Source organism: Callorhinus ursinus, unplaced genomic scaffold, assembly GCF_003265705.2.
Source record: "Callorhinus ursinus isolate GAN/ISIS: 27379988/994484 unplaced genomic scaffold, GSC_fseal_2.0 scaffold45, whole genome shotgun sequence".
Taxonomy (NCBI): Eukaryota; Metazoa; Chordata; class Mammalia; order Carnivora; family Otariidae; genus Callorhinus; species Callorhinus ursinus.
The window spans coordinates 12,383,682-12,405,092 of NW_027397107.1; the positions used below are offsets into that span (position 1 = coordinate 12,383,682).

At 41.3% G+C, this 21,411-nt stretch overlaps 1 long non-coding RNA gene across 1 annotated transcript in view; it reads left to right on the plus strand.

Annotated features, from left to right (window-relative positions):
• Positions 1–417: 417 nt before the first annotated feature.
• LOC112840015 (uncharacterized) overlaps positions 418–21,411 on the plus strand; it is a 31,724-nt gene continuing 10,730 nt past the window's right edge. Inside the window, exons 1-2 of the long non-coding RNA XR_012375176.1 lie at positions 418–501; positions 20,860–20,962. This is a non-coding gene — a long non-coding RNA (uncharacterized lncRNA). The remainder of the gene's footprint in view (positions 502–20,859; positions 20,963–21,411) is intronic.

The window sequence follows — 21,411 nt, forward strand, 5'->3', positions numbered from 1 at the left end:
GAGCAAAGAACCTGTTAGCTCAGTGGCTGGGGAAGAGGCTGAGCCTTTTTCTTTTCCAGGGTAGGCCCCCAGTGGAGCCCTAGAGTGGTCAGTTTGTCTTCTGGCCCTTTGGCCCCTTTAGGTCCTCACCCCCTCAGGTGCCCTGGGCCCTCATATCTTCTTCCATATCCTGGTAGGTTCTTATGCCTGCCTCTCTGTTCTGTTCTGTCTCCAGCACCCTTTTCCAGCACTGGCTGCCCGGCCTTGAGGGGCCTCCCCATCTCTGAACTCCTCTTTGGGGTGTCTGTGTCCTTCCCTGGACTGTGAATTCTGTCCTGCCCTGGGCCTGGCCTTCAACTGTTGCCTTCAACTGCCATCAGAATGTTCTATCCTTAAAGTTCTCAGGGGTTGGTGCTGGAGCTCTGCAGCCGGGGGGGGAGACTTGGAGCACAAGGTCCAGGGTTTCACCTTCGGAGTTGGCTCAACCTTCAGTGAAACGCAGTAACCACACAGCAAAGCATGGTGATTCGATTTTCTAACCAAATTCGTACCAACTTTTCAAGGCGGTCATGGCTGCCTGCCCGACCCCTCCGGCCTGGTTTCACAACCTCACTGGGCTCTCCCTGCCTTAGCTGAGAAAAACCCTCTCGTGGGTACATTAGCAGACCCAGCTGAGGGAAATTGGGGGCCGAAGCGCTTCCTGCCACCTCACTTGGCCCGGCCCCCAAGGCAACTCTGACCCTAGGCTGCCGCTGTCCCAAAGCCGCTCCCACTCCAAGCCTGTAACCGCCTCTGCTTCTTTACCCCACCAAGGCTAGGGCCAGGCCTTGAGGGCGAGGGCAGGCCATGTGCATAGCTCAAAGAGAGAGTGCAAAAGTGTCACTTAGAGTGGCTTCCCCTTGGTCACCAATGTGTTTATCTTTAAGAAATATGAACTTGTGCCCCCTATCTCCCCTCAAATCACTCAGGCTCGGCCAACTCTCTTCTGGGCTTCTGTCTCAACTGGGAAAGTTGGGGCTTCCTCTCTCTCTTTTTTTTTGTTTAAATTTTTTTATTGTTATGTTAATCACCATACATTACATCATTAGTTTTTGATGTAGTGTTCCATGATTCATTGTTTGCATATAACACCCGGTTGGGGCTTCCTCTCTTATTTGATTGTGTCTTTAAGCAAACCCTGATGGTGTGTGTACCTGAGAGCTAAAGGCCCTTCCATTGCAAGCTGACTTTGGACCCCAGGTCTTACTCTGGCCACTCTTGGTGCTTCTGGAACTGGGCATTGTCCTTCTCTCATTCATTCATTCATTCATTCATCCATTCGTTCATTTAATATCTGTTGAACACTGATGTGCCAGGCACTAGCTAGGTACTGGGAATACCAAAAGTGTCAGACAAACAGAAACGGATGCTCACCCTTAGAGAACATCCAGTCTAATGGGCCACCTCTGTGAAGGGGACACCTGGTTGCAGGGAGGTACGTGAGCTAATGGTGCAAGCTGAGGCTGGGGACAAAAGCCAAGATGCCATGAGAATTTGCAGACCGGGTTTAAAATTTTAGTTTTTGTCCTAGAAGACTTGGGGAGCCATGGAAAGATTTTAAGCAGAGGACAGACGTGGTCACATTTGGGGTTTTTTGAAAAAGACTCTAGCTGCTGTGTGGAACACCAGTTAGCATAAAGGGAGTGGAGATTGGTCAAGGAGTCCCTTGGGCAATGCTGGTGGCTAGGATTGGGAATGCTTAGGGAGAAGTGGCGGAAAATGTAACCTGTGTGGAGGGGGATGACAGACCATGGGGGCAGATCGCCGAGGGCGGTTGGGGAACCCCGAATGCAGACGCTGGAGGAGGGACACAACTGTAGGATAGGTTTGGGGCATATTGAGTTGAGGTGCCTTTGAAGGGAGGGGATATTCGGGTTGGTAGCCCCTGGGAGAGAAGTGGCCTGGAGATAGCCATTGGTGAATTTTCTGCTTTATGTGGTTAAATTCCATAGGAATGGCAGAGCTCGCCAGGGAGAAAGACTTTTGTAAAAGTGAGGGCACCTTGCGGGCAGAGAGGAGGATCTCTCAAAGGAGGCTGAAGAGGAACAGCCAGAGAAGTAGGAGGGAGGCTGGGGAGTTGTGGCGTCACAACTTGAGAGAGTGTCTCTGTTTTCTCTCCACAACTGTTTGCCTTTGTGACAAACACATCTCCTTCCTCCTGAATGTGGCACGTAGGGAGCAGAGTGGGAAACCAGGGCTGATGCCCTCTGGGCGGGGTATGCAAGCGCTCAAAGTCTGGGCAGGAGGGCCAAGGAAGGCTCTGGCAAACTCCATTAGATTTGGTGGCGGGGACAGGTACATCTGAGAATCGGGACAGATGTGGAGAAGCTTGTGGAAGTTCAAGGCTGGGTGGGAGCATTTTCACTGTCTACAGGTCCATGGGCTGTGAGTTCAGGGACATTATAAAGAAAGGGAACAAGGAGACCGGGGGGGGGGGGGGGGGGGGAGAGGAGTCTGTTGGGGGGTTGGGGGGATTAAGAAACCTGACTTGGGGGAGATTGTCAGGGGGGAAAGCAAGGCCAGCTTCCATGGCCTGTTTGGTCTTGAGATAGGGAGAAGTGTGTTTTCTTGCCAGGATGGGCATGTTTCTTAGAGAAGCAAGAAGCAGGAGGAGTTTGTCACTGTTAAAGGTAAGAGAACAGTCAGCAGGGAGGAGAGGTACCATAGGGAAAACCAGTGAGGCTTTGGAGGTCCCTGAAGGGAACAGGTCAAGGATACGGGATTGTTATTCCAAATGTATGTGGGCTCTGAGACAATCTCTGAAGCCCATCCAGACTTATTAGAGCTGCTCAGAGCATACAGAGCATGCCCAGGGCCCAGAGAAAAGGGGCGGTGGTGAGGCAGACTGAAAGAAGCCGGGAGGGTCAATGTGGGCCACAGGTTAAGACAACCTCAGCAGATAGAGGCGTCCCATCAGATCCCCTCCACCAGTCTCTGGTGGAGCAGCATGCCACAGCTAGTGCAGGCAGCCTCCTTCACCCCCCGCCAAGGCACTGGGTCTGGCCACCGTTTTGTGCCTGGCTTTTCCAGATAGCCCCCAACTGCAATCCCTCACGGTAAAGCCCTACGGCATAGAGGCAGGGCAGTCCTGCCAAGGTACAGGCTTGAGGCCACGGCCAGAGAGAGGAGGTCGGGGGCTGGGGGGTAGGCAGAGCAGAAAGAGCACTTTCATATCCCCTTTGGGGTATGGCTTCCTCACTTCCTCATGCCTTCCAAGGCAAGACATAATGTTGGGACAAAGAAATAGGTTTTCAGGGGGAGACAGGAAACTCAGTGTGGGTACCAGAGGTGGCCACCATTACCCTGAAGGGATAATTTTGGAGTGGTTCTCCCAAGGATTGGGGGGTGGGCAGCACTGCACCTCCAGGCCTCAATTTCCCCACTTGTAAAATGGGGATAATAGAATAGTCTCTACTTCAGAGAGTTGTTGAGGGTTCTGTGAGTTAATTTTTGTTTAGAATACTTAGAAAAGCCAGACACATCACAAATGCTGGTAAATACTATCATGATTTCACGAGGCATTTTCCAATTACATGAAATTCTTGGACTTTGGGGGCACAAACTACATCTCCTATTGATGTGACTCTATGCTGCTCAAAAAGTAGGCATTCCAATTTAATGATTAAATAAATGATGATAAGATTCAAATTTAGGATTACATATTAGGATCAGTTGGAAGAAATTTTCCATGAATGCGTATTAGAGTGGAAAGTGTGAAGAGTAAGCTGTCAGAAGACCACAAATGTTTGTTGTAGCATCTTCCATATGCTAGACTTCAGTGACCATCATGATAGAAATGGTACTTACGTTAGCAGAGCTGATGACTCTGTTGGGGAGACAGACACAAGTTTAAAAAATAATTACAAATTGTGATTAATGCTATGAAGGGGAAAAACCCCAGTGGTAATAAGAGGATGGAGGGTACTTGACTTTAGGTCATGAAAATCTCTGATAAGTTGACATGAAGCCAATGATTAGCCACTCAAAATTGGTTATGGAGGTGTTTGGGAGGTGAGGAGAGCATTCTGGACTGGAAAGTGAGTTCCTTATCCAATTAGGTAATCTCAGGGAACTCTGTGAGCAGTGATTTCTACATTTGTAAAATGAGGATAACAATGTAACATTTTACATTGTAAAATGACCACAACAGAGTTGGTGCGAGGATAGAATGAAATGATGTGAAAGAATTCTGTTAACTATAGACAGATGCGCAGACAAAGAATCCAGGAGGAAAGAACTCACTGATCATTTCCTTTCACTTTTTCTATTCATTAAATTTGGTTCTGTGTCTAATATGACTATAGTACACAGAGGTCTCTCTGGGAGGGGCAGTGGCTGAAGGTCATGTTGAGGAGACATGACCTTGGTGTCACAAATAGCAGTGCAAGGAGAGAAGGGTGTGGAAGGGAGACAAGGGTGATTCTCTGGATAGGGGATGGCTGAGCTGAGCCACAGGAGGTGAGCGGGGAGAGTCTAGGTTTTTGTAAAGCTGAAAATCTGGAGAAAATTTTAGTGGGGGATGTTGGTACGTATTTCAGTGTTCAGGAAACACAAACCCTCTGGGACCCGTCCTGGGGGAATGTCATAGTTAATGTTAATTAATCTTCGCCAAGCAGCCATTAAATTCCAGAAACAGAGAGGCAGACATTGCTTTTCCCTGGATGCTCAGAAATGTGACTTTCATCCAGTGGATCATCAACAAATGTTTGATGCATTGAAGGATGCTCCAAAATGAGAAGTATCGATGAGAGCCCTGCCAGGCTGCCCTGCAATTTCTGGGCTATAAGGGAATCCCATGGGATCAAGATCAAGACTTTCACATGCACAGGGAAGCAGGACAAGGGCAACAAATGAATGAATCCAGGAAGTGTTCTGTTCTGGGAAGAAGCATCTCCCCAGGCTGGACAGTGGTGCATCAGCCATTGCCATGTTCCCCCCCTTCAATCTGCAACTCATGGACTATGCCACGTTGCTCACTCTGTCACAGTGTCACTGCGGACAGGGGCGACCAGCCAGCCAGTGAGTCTGCAGCTTCTGAGTGGAGTTTTCTGACTGTCACTGTATTGGTGGTTTTTGAAAAAACTTAAGGAGAAAGAAACATCAGTTGAAGTTGCCTACAGCAAGACATAGCAAGGTCACGTCCTGATAAAGACATTTTCTCAGCCCCGCTGTTCATCTCAAAAGAACAGAAGTGCTGAAGCAAACATTCTAGTGGAGGAGCTCTCAGGTGGCCTTCAGGTGAGGGGGTGAGGTAGGAACCCTCTGGGAGGGAAGGAGGCAGCAGGGAGAGGGAGGGTCTGTTTCATCCAGGAGGGGAAGGTCAGAGGGAGAAGGGACTGATTTTTGTGATGCCATGGGGTTCAGGTTTTCAATAGCCTTTTTGAGACTATTCCCTGCTGAGTTTGGACCCTATGTTCAAGGCCACTTCCAAACGGGTCCATGGAAAACACCTTCTCAAGCTAAGAGAGACTTTGACTCTTGAAACTGTAAATGTTAATTTTTATGAATGGTCTTGTATAGATAAAGAGGAGGGACGAAGGAAGGCATTTGGAATAGAAAAGTATAGAAGGGGCCAAGAGAAACTGAGGGCTTTGAACAAGAGGGAGAGGGGAGTTGGGTCAAGACATATCAAGAGTGTTGAGGAGCAGATTCCTAACATCTCACAGAAGGAAGCCGAACTTATTCAGTGTTAGCAGAAATGACAGACTGGCAATGGTAATCAGGAGGAGGGTCAGGCATGAGCTTCTCTCTGCTTTCTGCAGAGGTAAGGAGAAGCCAGGAGGCCAACTCAGAGCTGCTCGGGCTTGTAGGGGAGCACATGCAGGGACAAGGGGCCCAGACGTGAAGGGTTTGACTATTTCTTATCTTCCACGTGTCTCTTTTTCCATTAACAGCCACCTGTCAGCAGTTCACAGGCAGGCTCCAGACTCAACAGGAATGGAGGGAACTCTTTGCATCTCGTGGAAGGAAGGCCTCACATTCCCAAGTGGTCCGTTCTCCCTGAATGGATCCTGGCATTTGGCACAATTCCAGTCAAAATTGCAATAAGAGATTTTTGAACTTGGAATGATATTTCTAATATTTATTTGGAAGAATTTATTCTGGAGGAACAAGTGAAACTCACATGCACACAAAATAAGTAGCAAGTAGAAGCTTGCATTGTTAGATTTTGAAACATATTTTAAATCTAAAATCATTTGAACAGTATGAAGCTGGTGGCCAAATAGGTCAATGACAAAGAATAGAAAGCCCAGATACGGGTTTATTTTTGCCTTATCTGCTTTTAGGGGAGTGGCATTTCCATTTAGAACATTGAGTAATAGAGGCACATCACAGTTTGGAGCAAAGCAAATTGTCCCATTCGTTGCCATCATGGTGCAAAGACCGGGACAAGGGTATCACCAGCCAAGAGCACCATTTTTCTTCGGCCCCAAGTTCCCCTTTGTTTCATGTCAGGTCACATTGTGTCCAGTTGCTTAGCCATCTTCCTTTTGGTATTGAATGCTTTTTATAGCTGGAAGCCTGAGATCTCTCCAAGTTCTGTGAATGCTGACTTGCTGGTGCTCTCGGTTTTCTTTAAAGGTGTGAAGACAAAGGCGAAGGAGGGCAGTATGAAGCCTCTGACATCCAGCAGTGCTGGGGTAGGGGATGCAGTGTCTCCAGAATCACTCGTGGCTACTGCAAATGCTTTTCCTGTTTTCTGAAATTCATCCAGTCTCTTTCTACCCCACCACCAACATGGCCACCCTCTAGATTATCCTTGAGCATCTTGAGTCGGTGATTTTACTGAATAAACGTGGCATTCCAAGTCAGTGAGTAAAATGTAAGTCATGCAATCATCGACCCAGAAATCACCGAATTATTATTATTTTTCAATGAGTAATTATCAAGTGCCTTCTTGGGGGCAGGCCAGGCAAGGTTCTGGGTGCTGAAAACCAGCACGTGAACAAAACGTCTTTGCTGTCCCAGGGAGCAGTGAGTTTCTAGGGAAGGAGAGACACAATGAACTAAGAACCAGCCAACATATAACTTGACAGGTGGCTGGTGAAATGAAATGAACGGGAAATGAAGAAAAGTAAATCTGCCTCTCCATCATATTGTAATATGTGTCTGCACGTGCTTGGGAATTTAGTAGGGAAACAGGAGTGTACCTTTGCCATTTTTAAACAGAAGTCCTTGGGTGCCTAATCAAATCATTCCTGAACCATAATTTATGTGAGTGCCTCCACTGGGGAGAAGCTGGAAGGGGTGAGGTTAAGAGGGACTTCATGACTTTACAGGCAACAGAGAAGATAACACCCGAGAACATTACCCCTCAGCTTCCCTCACAGGGGCCGGTAGCCGATGTCTTTAATGGAGGGCCTCTCCCTGGAACATGACTGAACTGGGTACCCTTAAGGGATGCTGTGATTGCTCTATTTCTATAACGTCCAGTTGTTGTTGGCTTTAAGATGAAGGGTTTATATATCCTATTTTTATATATAGGGGTCTCCTTGCTTAGAAGTTGAATGTTGCATGATTTGGGATAAGCCAACTGAGAGGACAGAACTTGCCTCAACTTCTAGGCGGATCCTTGAGTTACCGAATATGAGTATACTGGGAAAATAGCCGCATGTCGGCTGGGTCTCTGACCACAGGGATTGAAGGAAACTCGGGCTATTTAAAAAATAATTTTTTTTCTTTAGAAAAATATGTTTACAAACGTGTGCTCTGAAAAAGGAGATTTTGGTCGCCAGTGGAGGCCACTCTGTTCCAGGGCCTCAGATGGCCTGCAATGTGAAGTCAGCCTTAATGGAAGAGCTTTACTTCTGCCCAGCCAGGACACCCTCAGCTTCTCTGTCAGCCACAGGGAAAGCAGTCTTGTTTAGTGTTCTTTATTTTTTTACTCACAGCCTCTTGTCCACTGGGTGACAGGAAAAACACCAACTTGGGTTTTGTGTTATTTACATTTTAAGATCCTAATTAAACTCCATCTGGTGCTGTTTATGGAAGGGAAGAGGCGTCTGATAAGCACAGCTGGGGAGGAGATTTTCCAGCGCTGCTGTCCCGTTGTTTTGCTCACTTTTTCCCAACACAGAGGACCGTCTGCAAATGATCAGAGAAGGGAAAGGAGTCTGAAGACAAAATATGGCTTCAGAATTTCACCGAGTCTTTGGATTTGAATGGAGATAGATCAATGGCATGGTATGGAACTTGAGACCCCAGGAGATTCTGGAGAGTCTACAACTCACTGCCTCTCCTTTAAATGCCCCCTGTCCTTCTCTTTCAGCTTCAGGCCAATGCTCATTCATGACCCAACTGAAGAGACAAAAGGAAAATTAAAGTATCTGTGATCAGAAGTTTGGGTCTTTAGATGGGGGAGGAACCCGAGAAGATATTCCACTGATATCCTGTTTTTCACCGACTAATCTGAGGTCTATTTGCCCCCATGACACACCTGTGTCTTCTAAGTCATCAACACTGGTCTACAGATAATGTGTTGGAAATGCACGTTGTTGCAAAGGACAACCGTTTCTTTTCTTGATAGCCAGGGACATGTGGGGTTAGGATCAGAACTCTCTGGGTCTTTAGTATCCTATTTTTTTTTTTTTTAAACATGGACTGGATAAAAGTTAAAAATAAATGAGAGTTCTTATTTACTCTGTGGATGAATTCTCCTACCTGGGCCTGGAGGCGGAGCCACGTTTTCTGTTCATCTCAGGGTCCCCGGAACTGTGTTCTGTAACAGGTGAGGTCACAAGTCTGTAGAAGGCCAGGCAGCCATTCAGATAACTGTGGACACCCTATGGGATGTGGTCATGAGTGTTCTCTGTGGAGGAGGATACTTACCTGGTGATGTGGAAGGAGAGCACCGTTGGAAAGTCATTGATGATGAAGCTGAGTATCCCCTTCCCAGTCAGGAGAGGTTTATAAAATGCTTGGGAGCCTCTTTCATGAGGCATGCAGGAATTCCAGAGGCAGGGTCACCTGACAGTGTTATAAATATGAGGGTAAGTGGGAAATAATGGGTGAAAATGGGAGCTGGCTGGGGGGGCATAGGAAAGATATAATAGGGTAAAGTTGGGGAGTATGGAAGGACAGCAGGCACTGTGGTCAGGAGGCTTCTGAGGGGGATGTCTGAGATCAGTAAGAGCCTAGGGCTTCTCAGAGCAGGTGTAGTTAACAATGTTAAGTGATATGAGCCTCAGTTTGAGGATCAAACACATCATTCTCAAAGTGCCTGTGTGACATGTTCACCCTTCACCTCACTTCTTGACCTGGCCTACCACCATTTTCAAAGGCGACTCTTCTTATTTCTGGGTTGAGACATGAGGGCAATAGGTACTTCATTGGAGCAGAGGTTTTTGCGTGTGTGTTTTGAAGCTAAAATATTATCAATCCAAACTAGATTATTATAAACTCAGGAGATCAATTGTAATCTGCATGACATTTAAGAAATAACTAAATATCTAAAATAAGTATATAGATATGTATATTCAAAAATATATAGAAAATAAAGAAGAGAATCAAAACCGTTCACAAGAACAAAATCAAGGAAACCTCAAAGAGTACTACATGCCAAAGAGTCCACCTTAAAGCATTTTGAAGTGGCTGATTGACAACTGGTTAGATGATTCTTAAACCTTTCAAGGGTATAAATGAGTCAAGACAGGGATGTTGAAGGAAATTTTTTTGAGAAGTTTTTTTGAAAAGAGCTTTTCTGAGAACACTTTACTTCCTCATACAGAGCAAGGAGTGTGTGTGTGTGTGTGTGTGTGTGTGTGTGTGTGTGTGTGTGTGGTGTTGATCACTTCAGGTCAACAAAAACATGCAAAAAACTTCATACATGTCACTTTCAGTAAGAACCACAATGGCTGGTGCCTGACTCCTCTATTTGAGTAAAGGGCGAGAAATGAGCTGGGCAGGGGTGGGTTGGGTGGATGAGCTGATCCACAAAGCAAGGTGGCTGCTTTGTACGCAGAACACTTCCAGAGTGTGTTGGGGCAAAGAAAATATTTCTGTGGACTGGAGGTGGGACCTGTGTGAAACAAGATGTGAGGTTATCGACGGACTTGTTTGAAAGGACTCACTGTGAAGGGAACTGGAACTCAGTGGAGAGAGGATGAAGGGGGTGCTAGCTTCTGGGGGACTACAGAAGGAGTAGGTGGCCACCTGGAAAAGCCAAGCATCTGAACACATGAAAGAAAGTGAGAGACCCCTCCTGATGGTCCAGGGATGGATTCTAAGGGATCATGAAAATGTCCCATCTGAGAATGAATCAGGTAAAAACATAAGCTATGCCCAGAACACAAGGCCACCTTCTCACAATGCCAGATCAGTAAGAACTTTCCTTATCTCTCCCTCTGTTTCAACCAGCCAACTCTGGAGGGGTCAGCACTGCATGTATTTGCAGAGGGAGGGGTGAACCAGGAAGAGGGAAGGAGCAGAACACCGTTGTCCTATCCACGGGTTTCTGCCTCACTGCAGGCCCTGGCTAGGGGTGATGGGGGACGGGTGTCAATACGGATGAAGACTGAGATGTAAGGTATTCTATGAAACAACATCTTAACTTCTGGAATGAGACTGTTTTATGACAAACTGACCACATGACTCTGTGTTACTTAAGAGTGACCACAAAAGTCACGGGATGGCTGACTTTTCTTCATGGGATTGTGAAAATGACCCCTCATGAAAGGGCTAGTGTGGGAATTTAGTACAGTTCCTTTGTGATTGAGTCCAACATCAGATCTTGGGCTTACACATTTTGATGACTGCTCAGTCTAAATCCTGCTGTGAGCTTGGAAATACCATTGCAAAGTTCATTGAAGAAGAAAGGAAAATTGCAGGAAAGAATAAATAGGTGAAGCTTAACCTGCCAGAGGGTATGTAAACATTGTAAATATTTACAGAAACTGAATACTGCTGGAAGGACCCAAGGATGGTTTGGCGAACCATTACTGATAGTGCAGGGACAGAAAACAGCTTATATGACAATTAAGGATATACAGATAATAGCACAAACTAGAAACAAATTGCTCACTGTAAAGTGCCAAGATGAATGGTTAACTATTTTGAAAAACATAAATTTGGATCTTTCAGAAAATAAACTCCAAATGATTAAATAGGTATATATAAATAATGAGCTATAAAATATTAGACAAACAAGTGATGAATTTTTTTCCAGATCATTCAATATGAAGCAATTATAGCAGATGTAAAAGAAAAGGATGCTAAAATTGACTTCATTGAAATATTTTTATTAAACACACTACAGTCAAAATTGAGAATATGGTGATACTTAGGTTTCTGCCAGTATGATGAAAGAGGCACCTAGACAGTCTCTGTCACTGAAAACAGAAATATTGGACCAAATATATTTTTTCAAATATATTTTTTAAAAACCCCAAATGCATACATGATGACACAAAAGAACATAAAGCGAAAATAAAATGAAAGTGGTACCTTTGAAAAGTAAGTGGAACTCATTATCTGGCTTTTATTTTTAAAGATTTTATTTATTTGGGGAGAGAGTACAAGCAGGGGGAGGAGCAAAGGGAGAGGGCGAATCAGGCTCCCTGCTGAGCAAAGACCCCCCCCTCCCAATGCGGGGCTTGATCCCAGAACCCTAGGATCATGACCTGAGCTGAAGGCAGATGCTTAACCGACTGGGCCACCCAGGCACCTCTATTATCTGGCTTTTGATTTAGGTATTGGCTTAGGCATTGCTTGTATAGTTTCAAATGTCATGGGTAGGACTCAGTACTCAACATCCATGCAAGTTGGAGTTCTGAATAGGAGACACCCTCCATACAGTTGGGATTCTAAAGAAATATATCATTTTAAGGGCAAAAACCCACCTCCCACATCAGCAGGGGAGTGCAAAAAATAACCATGGGAGATAAAACTTGGAATAAAATTGAGGAGAGGGGAATATTCCCTGAAAAATTGTAACAAGCTAGACCTTTTGCCTGTTTACAGCCTCCCAAACCTGCCACCTGAGAAGTCTACAAAAATCTCAATTTTCTCAAACTTTAGCTTAAGTGATTCTGGCAATTTTCATAAATGCCTGGCAGAAGCAAACACTGATTCCATCTGGAAGAATTTATCCTCATTCTCAATTAAATTCTGGGAAAAAAATCAGCAACTCACAATAAAAAAAATTACAAAACGCACAAAGAAACGAACCCCTTGAGTGAAAGCCAGCAGGCACAGAGAAACATCAGATTCTTGAAGATTTCAGATGTTGAAATTATCAGATGTGAAAAAAAAATCTGTTAAATTTCAAAATATAAAAGAGCAACCTGAACCTGAATACAGAACAAAAAGGTTTATAAAAGAATCAGATATTATAGAAGTTAAAAGTAATTGAAATTTGAAACTCAAGGGTTAGATATTTCTGCTTTCAGTCAAAATTGAGTGACAGGTACCAGATTTTTATACTTTTCCAACTAGAAGACCAGGCAAAACACAAGATTTTATGAAACAAGTTTTTAGGCATTGAGCAATAGGCAGAAAGAACTCCTAGCCTCAACAAGGATTGGAATAATTTGGTTCCCATCAAGCCCTCATGAGTGGAAAGCCCTCATGATACATGAGACATCAGATAAGTCCTCAAAAGGGCATCACCTTAATAATGGATTTAAATTAATGCTAGACTAAAGGCTACCCTGCACCTTCCCTAACAAAGCCTAAAAGCAAGTTTTCAAAGGATGCGACTGATTCCAAGAAACCTAACTATAAACCAGAATACAACCCATGAAATTGATTTATTTTTAATTAATTATTTATTTTAGAGCGAGTGAGAGAGAGAAGGAGGGGGAGGGGCAGAGGGAGAGGGAGAGAGAATCTCAAGCAGACTCTGCACTGAGCATGTGGAGCCCAACACAGGGCTTGATCCCATAACACTGAGATCATGACCTGAGCTGATATCAAGAGTCTGGTCGTTTTTGATGTAGCAATCCATGATTCATTGTTTTTGTATAACACCCAGTGCTCCATGTAGTACGTGCCCTCCTTAATACCTATCATGGTGACTAACAGAATAAAAATTAAAAAAAAAAAAGTGTCTTGCCGTTTAACCAACTGAGCCACCCAGGTGCCCCCTACAATCCACAATATTTAAAGGAAAAAAAATTCAGCAACCAACAATTTAAATTTTATAATGTCTGGCATCCTATCAAATTTGACAGGCATGTAAGAAGCTGGAAAATATGAACCATAGCCAAGATAAAAGTTATTGAGTAGAAACACATCCCCAAATGACAGAGATAATAAAAATAGCAAAGAAGGACAATGAAAACAACGATGACACTCCATGTGTTCAAGAAAGTAGAGGAAAACATGAGCATGTTGAGGGGAGAAATGGAAGATAGAAAAAAGACTCATGAAACTTTAAGAAATGAAAAATCTCTGAAAAGAAAAATTATAGACTGGGTGGGGTTAATAGAAGATTAGATGCTGTGGAAGAAAGGAACAGTGAACCTGAATACATGGTGTTAGAGACTATTCAAGGTGAAATACACAGAGAACAAATAAAAGACACCTTCCTCCTAAAAAGGGAACAGAGAATGATATGTGGGAAAATGCCAACTGGTCTAAAATAAGTATAACTAGAGTCCCAGAAAAAGATGGGAAAACTATAAAAAAAAGTAAAAAGATATTTCTCATTTTTGATTACTTAAAAGAATATTTTTAAAAAAGTAACAATGCATTGTTAGGTTTACAGTATATAATTTTTAAAGATCTTATTTATTTGAGAGTCAGAGAGAGAGCACGAGTGGGTGGGAGGAGCAGAGGGAGGAGAAGCAGACTCCCTGCTGAGCAGGAGCCCAGTGAGGGGCTTGATGGAGGGACTCGATGAGGGACTCCATCCTGGGACTCTGGGATCATGACCTGAGCTGAAGGCAGATGCTTAACTGACTGAGCCACCCAGATACTCTGGTTTACAGTATATATTTAAAGAGGTGACAGCCATTGCATAAGGGTAAGAGAGCAGAAAATATACTGTTGTAGGGTTCTTGCATGATAAGTGATGTGTTATAACATTATTTAAAGATGATCAGTGCTAAGCTAGAGATGGATGTTGTAAACCCTACAGCAACCAAAAAAAAAAGTAAAATCAAAGAGCCAAAGGTAAGGAACCAAAAGTGGACATAAATGGCATAAAAATAACAAAAGAAGCAGGGAGAGAATAAAGATAGAAACAAAATGCAGACAGAATAAATACGAATACGAAACAAATAGCAAGATGACAGATTTAAGGTCAACTATATTAATAATTACTTGAGCTGTAAATGATGTAAACACTCCAATCAAAAGAGACATAGTCATGGATTAACAAAAACAATGCCTGATTATATGCTGTTTGTGAGAAACACAGTTCAAATATAATGATACAGAGAGTTTAAAAGCAAAAGGATGGAAAAATATATCCTGTGCAAACACTAATCAGACTACTGGGATTGGTATATTAATATCAGATAAAGTAAAATTCAGAACAAGGAATATCACCAGTGATAAAGAGGGTCATTTTCATATTGATTAAGCAGTCCTCTCATTAGGATAATATAACATCTCAAATGTGCATGCTCATAAGAACAGAGCTTCGAAATACATTATACAAAAACTATTAGAACTGAAAGGAGAAATATATAAATCCATGATTATTGTTGGAGATTTCAATACTAATATTTCAGGAACTGAATGAACAAGTAGACAGGACATCAATAAAGATATGGAAGACTTGAACAACCCCATCAACAAATGTGCTCCAAGTGACACTTTTAAATCATCAAAACCAGAAAGACATACATTAATTTCAAGGGTATGAGGAACATTCCCCAAGATGTACCATAATCCTGAACAAAACACCTCTCAATAAAGTTAAGGCATTGAAATCATACAAAGTGCATTTTCTGCCTACAGAACATGCAACTACAAATAAGAAAGGGAAAGATGTCTGAAAAAAATTCTCCAAATATTTGGAAAGTAAACAAAATTGTTCTAAATAAACCGTGGGTCAAGGACAAAGTCACAAGGGAAATTTGAATTTGTTCTGAACAGAATTAAAAAAAAACATATCAAAATATCAAAATATACAACATATCAAAATTTGAGGTATGCAGCTAAAACATTTGGAGAGAAATGTGTGGCATTGCATACTTATTGCTGTGGGCTGAATTGTGTCTCCTCCCCACCACCCGTTCCAGTTCATAGGTTGAAGTCCTAATCTTGTATACCTCAGAATTTGACCATATTTGGAGATAGTATCTGTAAAGAGGTAATTAAGTTAAAATGAGTCCATTAGAGTGGGACTTAATCCAATAGATCAAGAAGAGGAGATTAGGACACAGACACACAGGGGGAGACCATGTGAGGACATGGGGAGAAGACAGTCATCTGCAAGCCAAGGAGAGAGGTCTCAGAACCAACCCTGCTTACACCTTGATCTTGATCTTCCAGCCTCCAGAATTGTGAGAATATAAATTTCAGTTGCTTATGCCACCCACTCTATGGTCTATGGCAGCTCTAGCAAAACCAATATATTTTTATTAGAAAACAATGAAAGGTTCCAAAATCAAAGATCTAACTATCCACTTTAAGAAAATAGAAATTTTAAGAACAAAGGAAACCCAAAGTGAGCAGAATAAAAAAAGAAATATTATAGGCAGAGATCTATAATATAGAAAAACAATAGAGAAAAATCAATAAACCCCAAATCTGGTTTTTTGAAAAGGTAAATAAAACCGATAAATCTAAAAACCAATAACACCAAACCTGGTTCTTTGAAAAGAAAAATAAAACTGATATAACACCAGCCAGGGTGATCAAGAAGCAAAATTAAAAACTCAAGTCAATGTCTGGAATGATAAAACATTGACAGAGATCCTGCAAAGAGTACAGGGATCATAAGATAATACCGTGAATAACTTTATGCCAACATATTCAACAACTTCTCTGAAATGGACAAATTCTTAGAGAGATGCAATCTACCAGAGCTCACTGAAGAAGAAATAAGTAACCTGAACAGTTTTATATCTGTTAAATAATTATGGTGAAAAACCTTCCTACACAGAAAATTCTTGGCCCAGAGGGGCTTCTCTGTCTACTTTAGTGAACAATTCTACACAAACTGTTAAGCAAATAGGAGGGTACAGCTCCTCACTCACTTTATGAGGCCAGCATGACCTCAAGACCAAACAATATCAATTCATCACAAGAAAAGTAAACTACAGATTGATTTCCCTCATGGACATAGATGCAAATGTCCTTAACAAATTTTAGAAAATCAAATTTAGCAATATATAAACAGAATAAGACATCATTACCACATGGACCTCGTGCCAAGAATACGTGGTTGGTTTAACATTCAAAAAAACATTGTAATTCATTCTATTAACAGAGCACAAAGAAAGGTCATCTCCATAGATACTGAAAAAATTGATACAGTTTAATATAGATTCATGATAAAAATTCTTAGGAAACTAGTAACAGAAGAGAACTTTCTCGACATGATAAAGGATATCTATCGTAGAATCCCTGCAGCTAACATCATACTTAATGGTGAAAGAGTGAATGCTTTCTAAGACTGGTAACTAGATAAGGCTATTCATTCTTACCGTCACTTTTATTCAGTATTATTCTGGAGGTCCTAGCCAGTGTAGACCAGGCAAAGCAAGGAAATAAAAGTTACACAGACTGATAATAAAGGAATAAGACTGTCCTTATTCACAGAGAACATAATTGTTTATGTAGGGCGCCTGGGTGGCTCAGTTGGTTAAACAACTGCCTTCCGCTCAGGTCATGATCCTGGAGTCCCGGGATCGAGTCCCACATTGGACTCCCTGCTCAGCAGGGAGTCTGCTTCTCCCTCTGACCCTCTTCCCTCTCGTGCTCTCTCATTCTCTCTCTCTCAAATAAATAAATAAAATCTTTAAAAAAAAGAAAAACCTAGGGAATTTGTAGAGATATTTCTAGAATTAGTAAGTGAGTTTAGCAGGGTCCCTGGAAACAAAAAAATCCATTGTATTTCTACATACTAGCAATGCACAATCAGAAATGGAAATTAAAAAAATATTTAAAATATTATCAATATATAAAGCACTTAGAGATAATTTGACCTATCTGTATGTTCTTTGCAACCTCAAAGTCGCTGCAAGCTTTTTCAAAAATAGAAGTTGAGAAACAAATTCTAAAATTTATGTGGAACATACAAATCATGTCGAACAATTTTGAAAAAGAACAAAGGGGGGAAAATGTTACAATCTGATTTAAGGACTGATTCTAAATTTATAGTAGTCAACAGTGTGCCATTGGCATAAGGATACACATAGAGAATAATAAGACACAATAGAGATTTTAGAAATAGACCTACTCATTTGGTTAATTTTTTACAAAGTTGCCAAGGTAATTTAATGGGGAAAGGACCAATTTTTTGGCAATGCTTACTTGAACCATTGGATATCCATATTAAAAAAGTGAACCCTGGCTCTTATGTCACAGTGTGCACCAAATCAACTCAAAGCAGAAAACAAATCTAGATATAAGAGTAAAGATCCCAAAACATCTAGAAGAAAATAGCAGATTTTTTTGTGATCTTGGAGTAGTCAAAGAAGTCATAGTTTGGACATAAAACCATAAAAGAAAAAAATAATAAGTCACATTTCATCAAAATTAAAAGCTTTGGTTCTTAAATAGACATTGTTAAGAAAACATAAAGGCAATCAATAAACTGGAGAAAATACGTGCCAAACAATGAAGTACTTGTATGCAGAATAAATTAAGAACATTTACAGCTCAAGAAAAACATGATTAAAAAATGGACAAAAGTTTGAATTCACATTTCACCAAAGAAGATGTACAGTTGGAAAATAACCCCATGAAAAAATGCTGAACATTATTAGTATTAGGGAAATGCAAAATCAAACCATAATGAAATGGGGTACCTGGCTGGCTCAGTAGGTAGAACATGTGGCTCTTGATCTCCGGTTGTAAGTTTGAGCCCCACATGGGGTGTAGAGATTACTTAAAAATAAAATCTTAAAAAAAAACCCCATAATGAAATGAAATACCACTATGCATTATTAGAATGGCTAAAATTAAAATGACTGACCATAGCAAGTGTTGGTAAGGCTATGTAGCAACCGGAATTCTCATACATGACCGTGGGAATGCCAAATGGCACAGGCACTCTGGAAAAACAGTTTATTTACCCAATGGAGATGGAACCATGTATTCACACAAAGATTTGTACTTGAATGTTCAGAGCAGCTGTTTTCATAATAGCTAAAAACTACCAAACCCCTACATGTTCATCAATGCGTGAATAGGTAAACATGTTGTAGTATAACCATGAAAAGGGATTCTTCTCAAATTAAAAGGTTAAGAGGAACCACTGATATACACAATAACATAGATAAAAACATAATGGTAAGGAAAAGAATATGGACACAAAGAATATATATAGTATATGAAATTTTCCCTTTCTGTGAAATTCTATCAAAGGCAGGACGATAGTGATGGAAAGCAGATCAGTGGGCTTCAAAGCATCAAGGGGCAGAGTGGGGGATTAACTGCAAAGGGCCACAAACTTTTTGGTGGTGATGGATATTCTGTAATTCTCATGATTGCGGTCACACAACTGTACATTTTTCAAAACTCACTGAAAGATGCACATGCAGTAGGTGAATCTTATTGTGTATAAATTGTACCTCACTAATGCTGATTACATATACACATGCAGGATAGGCTGAGATCTTCCGGTATAGTCTTACTCATTCAAGTTTCAGAAGGAGAAGAGAAAAATCAGAGAGCATCAGTATTTGACATGGTTAACAATTTTCGAGAACTTTGAAAGACAATCAATGCACAGACAATGAGAATCCAGATGAATTCTGAGCAAAAGAAAACAAACCTGCATCTAGAAACATCTCAGAAAAATTAGGTATTACCTAAGACAGAGGAATCTTTAAGAAGCATGAGAGAATGTATTGAATATCTTGAATGACAGTCAGACTTCTACTTAATGACAACAGAAAAAAATATAAGTTTGTGGGCTATGGAAAAGCAATTGACAAACTAGAATTATATACCCAGCAAAATATCTTTTATAAGAATGGTGGAGAAATGAAAGATGTTTCATACAAACATAAACACAAACTTTTTTCCCCTAATAGATGTATCCTAAATTAGTAAACTATCAAGAACATAACATAAGCAGATAGAAAATGATTCCAGGTGGAAGATTTGAGATATAAGAGCAAATTAAGGGTATATAAATATGTGGCTTAATATAAGCAATCTTTGACTATGTAAGAAAATAATAAAACCCCATGGGACTAGACAAGGAGAAAATTAGAACATTCTACAGTAATGGGAGAGGAAGTGTTTTGTGAGAAATTCCTGCATGTGTGAGCCAAGAGAATAAACAAGAGTGTTCATGACAGCAGTATGTGTAATAACAAAAGTTGAAAATAACTCTAATTTCATCAATAATAGGATGGATGTGTGGATAGTCATATGATGGCATATTTTACAGCACGAATTATAGCTAAGTGCAGCACCCTGGTTGAACTCCAAGAAAGTAATATTGAGGTACAAAAAAAAAAAAGCAAGTGAAAAAAGAATATATACTGTTATCATTCACGTCGTTAAAACTTAAAAACATGCAAAATGAAATTGCCAGTATGCATATAAACAATGTGGTAAAATGATACAGAACAGCAAAATTCAGCATAATGGCTACATTGGTGAGGAAGGAATGGACGGTATCTCAAAAGCACCGAAAGGGATTTCAGAGACCATTTTGTTGTTCATTTTCTGAAACTAGGAGGTGAGTCTATGGATGTTCTTTAGTTTAGGGTTCTTTGTCTCTTATGCGTATTTTGGGTATATACATATCCTATTTTGTTAATCAATTTCAAATTTATTTATTTAGTTATTTTTAAAAATTTTATTTATTTATTTGTCAGAGAGGGAGAGAGAGAGAGAGAGAGAGAGAGAGGCAGGCAGAGGGAGAAGCAGGCTCCCTGCTGAGCAAGGAGCCTGACACGGGACTCGATCCCAGGACACTGGGATCATGACCTGAGTCAAAGGCAGACACTTAACTGACTGAGCCACCCAGGTGTTCCTCAATTTTTAATTTAAAAGTACCAGGGAATCTGGAATATTCAGATGTTGTTTCCAATGTCCCCAATTACCAGATGGGGTGCGCTGTGGTTTAAGGTTGATGAAAAGATGACGTGAGTAGAGGCCAGATCAGTGCAGGAGAAGCCACTAGGATGGGGAGGAAGGGCTGAGGGAAGGTGGGGAGATGGCAGGGAGGGGCCTCTCAGATTAAATTCTATTTTGGTATAAAACCCCTGTAAGAATCAGTGACCAGTTTCCATCCTATAATGGAGCTAAAGTGTAAAATACAAGTGGTACAGTGGACAACTGTAAAAGCCAAGAACACTGAGCTCAGAACATTCTTGTATCAGAAATGAGTACATGGAGGTCCTAAAAAACCCTTATCTATCTTCAGGGTTAAGTCTGCAAAAACATGGGTAAGGATCAAACTGTCCTACAAAAGCCGTCATAGTGCTTCACAATCCAGCTGTTAATCCTTTCCCTCTGGTTCACCCCCTTTTCCAGTTTCCCTCATGCATACTTGCCAGGTATTTTTGTCATAAGTTCTATTTCAAAATTTCCATAAATTTTAATACCTAAAAATGAACATACTAAGATGCCACTGACCACTAGGACCAGAATCATCCAGTAAGGGTTGGAATCCCCTCCACATATATGCTGTGATGCTCCCCTTCACAAGCTTCTGGAAATTCCCTGCCTGATCAAGCTGTTCTTTTTCCTTATCTACTTTTATAGGTACTGAGAGATGCAGTGAGCTATGTAGACCATTTCTTTTGGATGAAACTTTCTTTTCAGCCTAGCAATCTTCATTAAATGTTAGCCCAGATGAAGACTTCAGGTAATTGACCCTAAATACTTTCTTTTTTTTTTCTCTAGAAAATCATCATCCATGTAAGTTTTATTTTTATTTAATTCTCTTCAACATATGTTATATGGCATATATCGAATTCTATGATTATAATCCACAAATTCACTCTCTTAAAAACTCTTTTGTATCTTAACTTTGTTGATGGAAATCTTTGTCAAGTGTGTTTTGTACATTCATGCCTGCCTTCTTCAATAGAGTATAACATAACTTGCTATATTCTTGATACTGGGAGGTCATGGTGATGGACATCAATCAGGTTTTGTGCTGAGTGACTCTAGAGCTTTTGTCCTTGTATAAATATCCCCACTGCTGTGCATCTTCAGCCCGCCATTATATGTTGATTTTCTTTTTCCCTGGTATATTAGGCTGTTAGCTATTATATAACAGCTTTCTTGACTCTTTATAGTTTCCTGCATTTT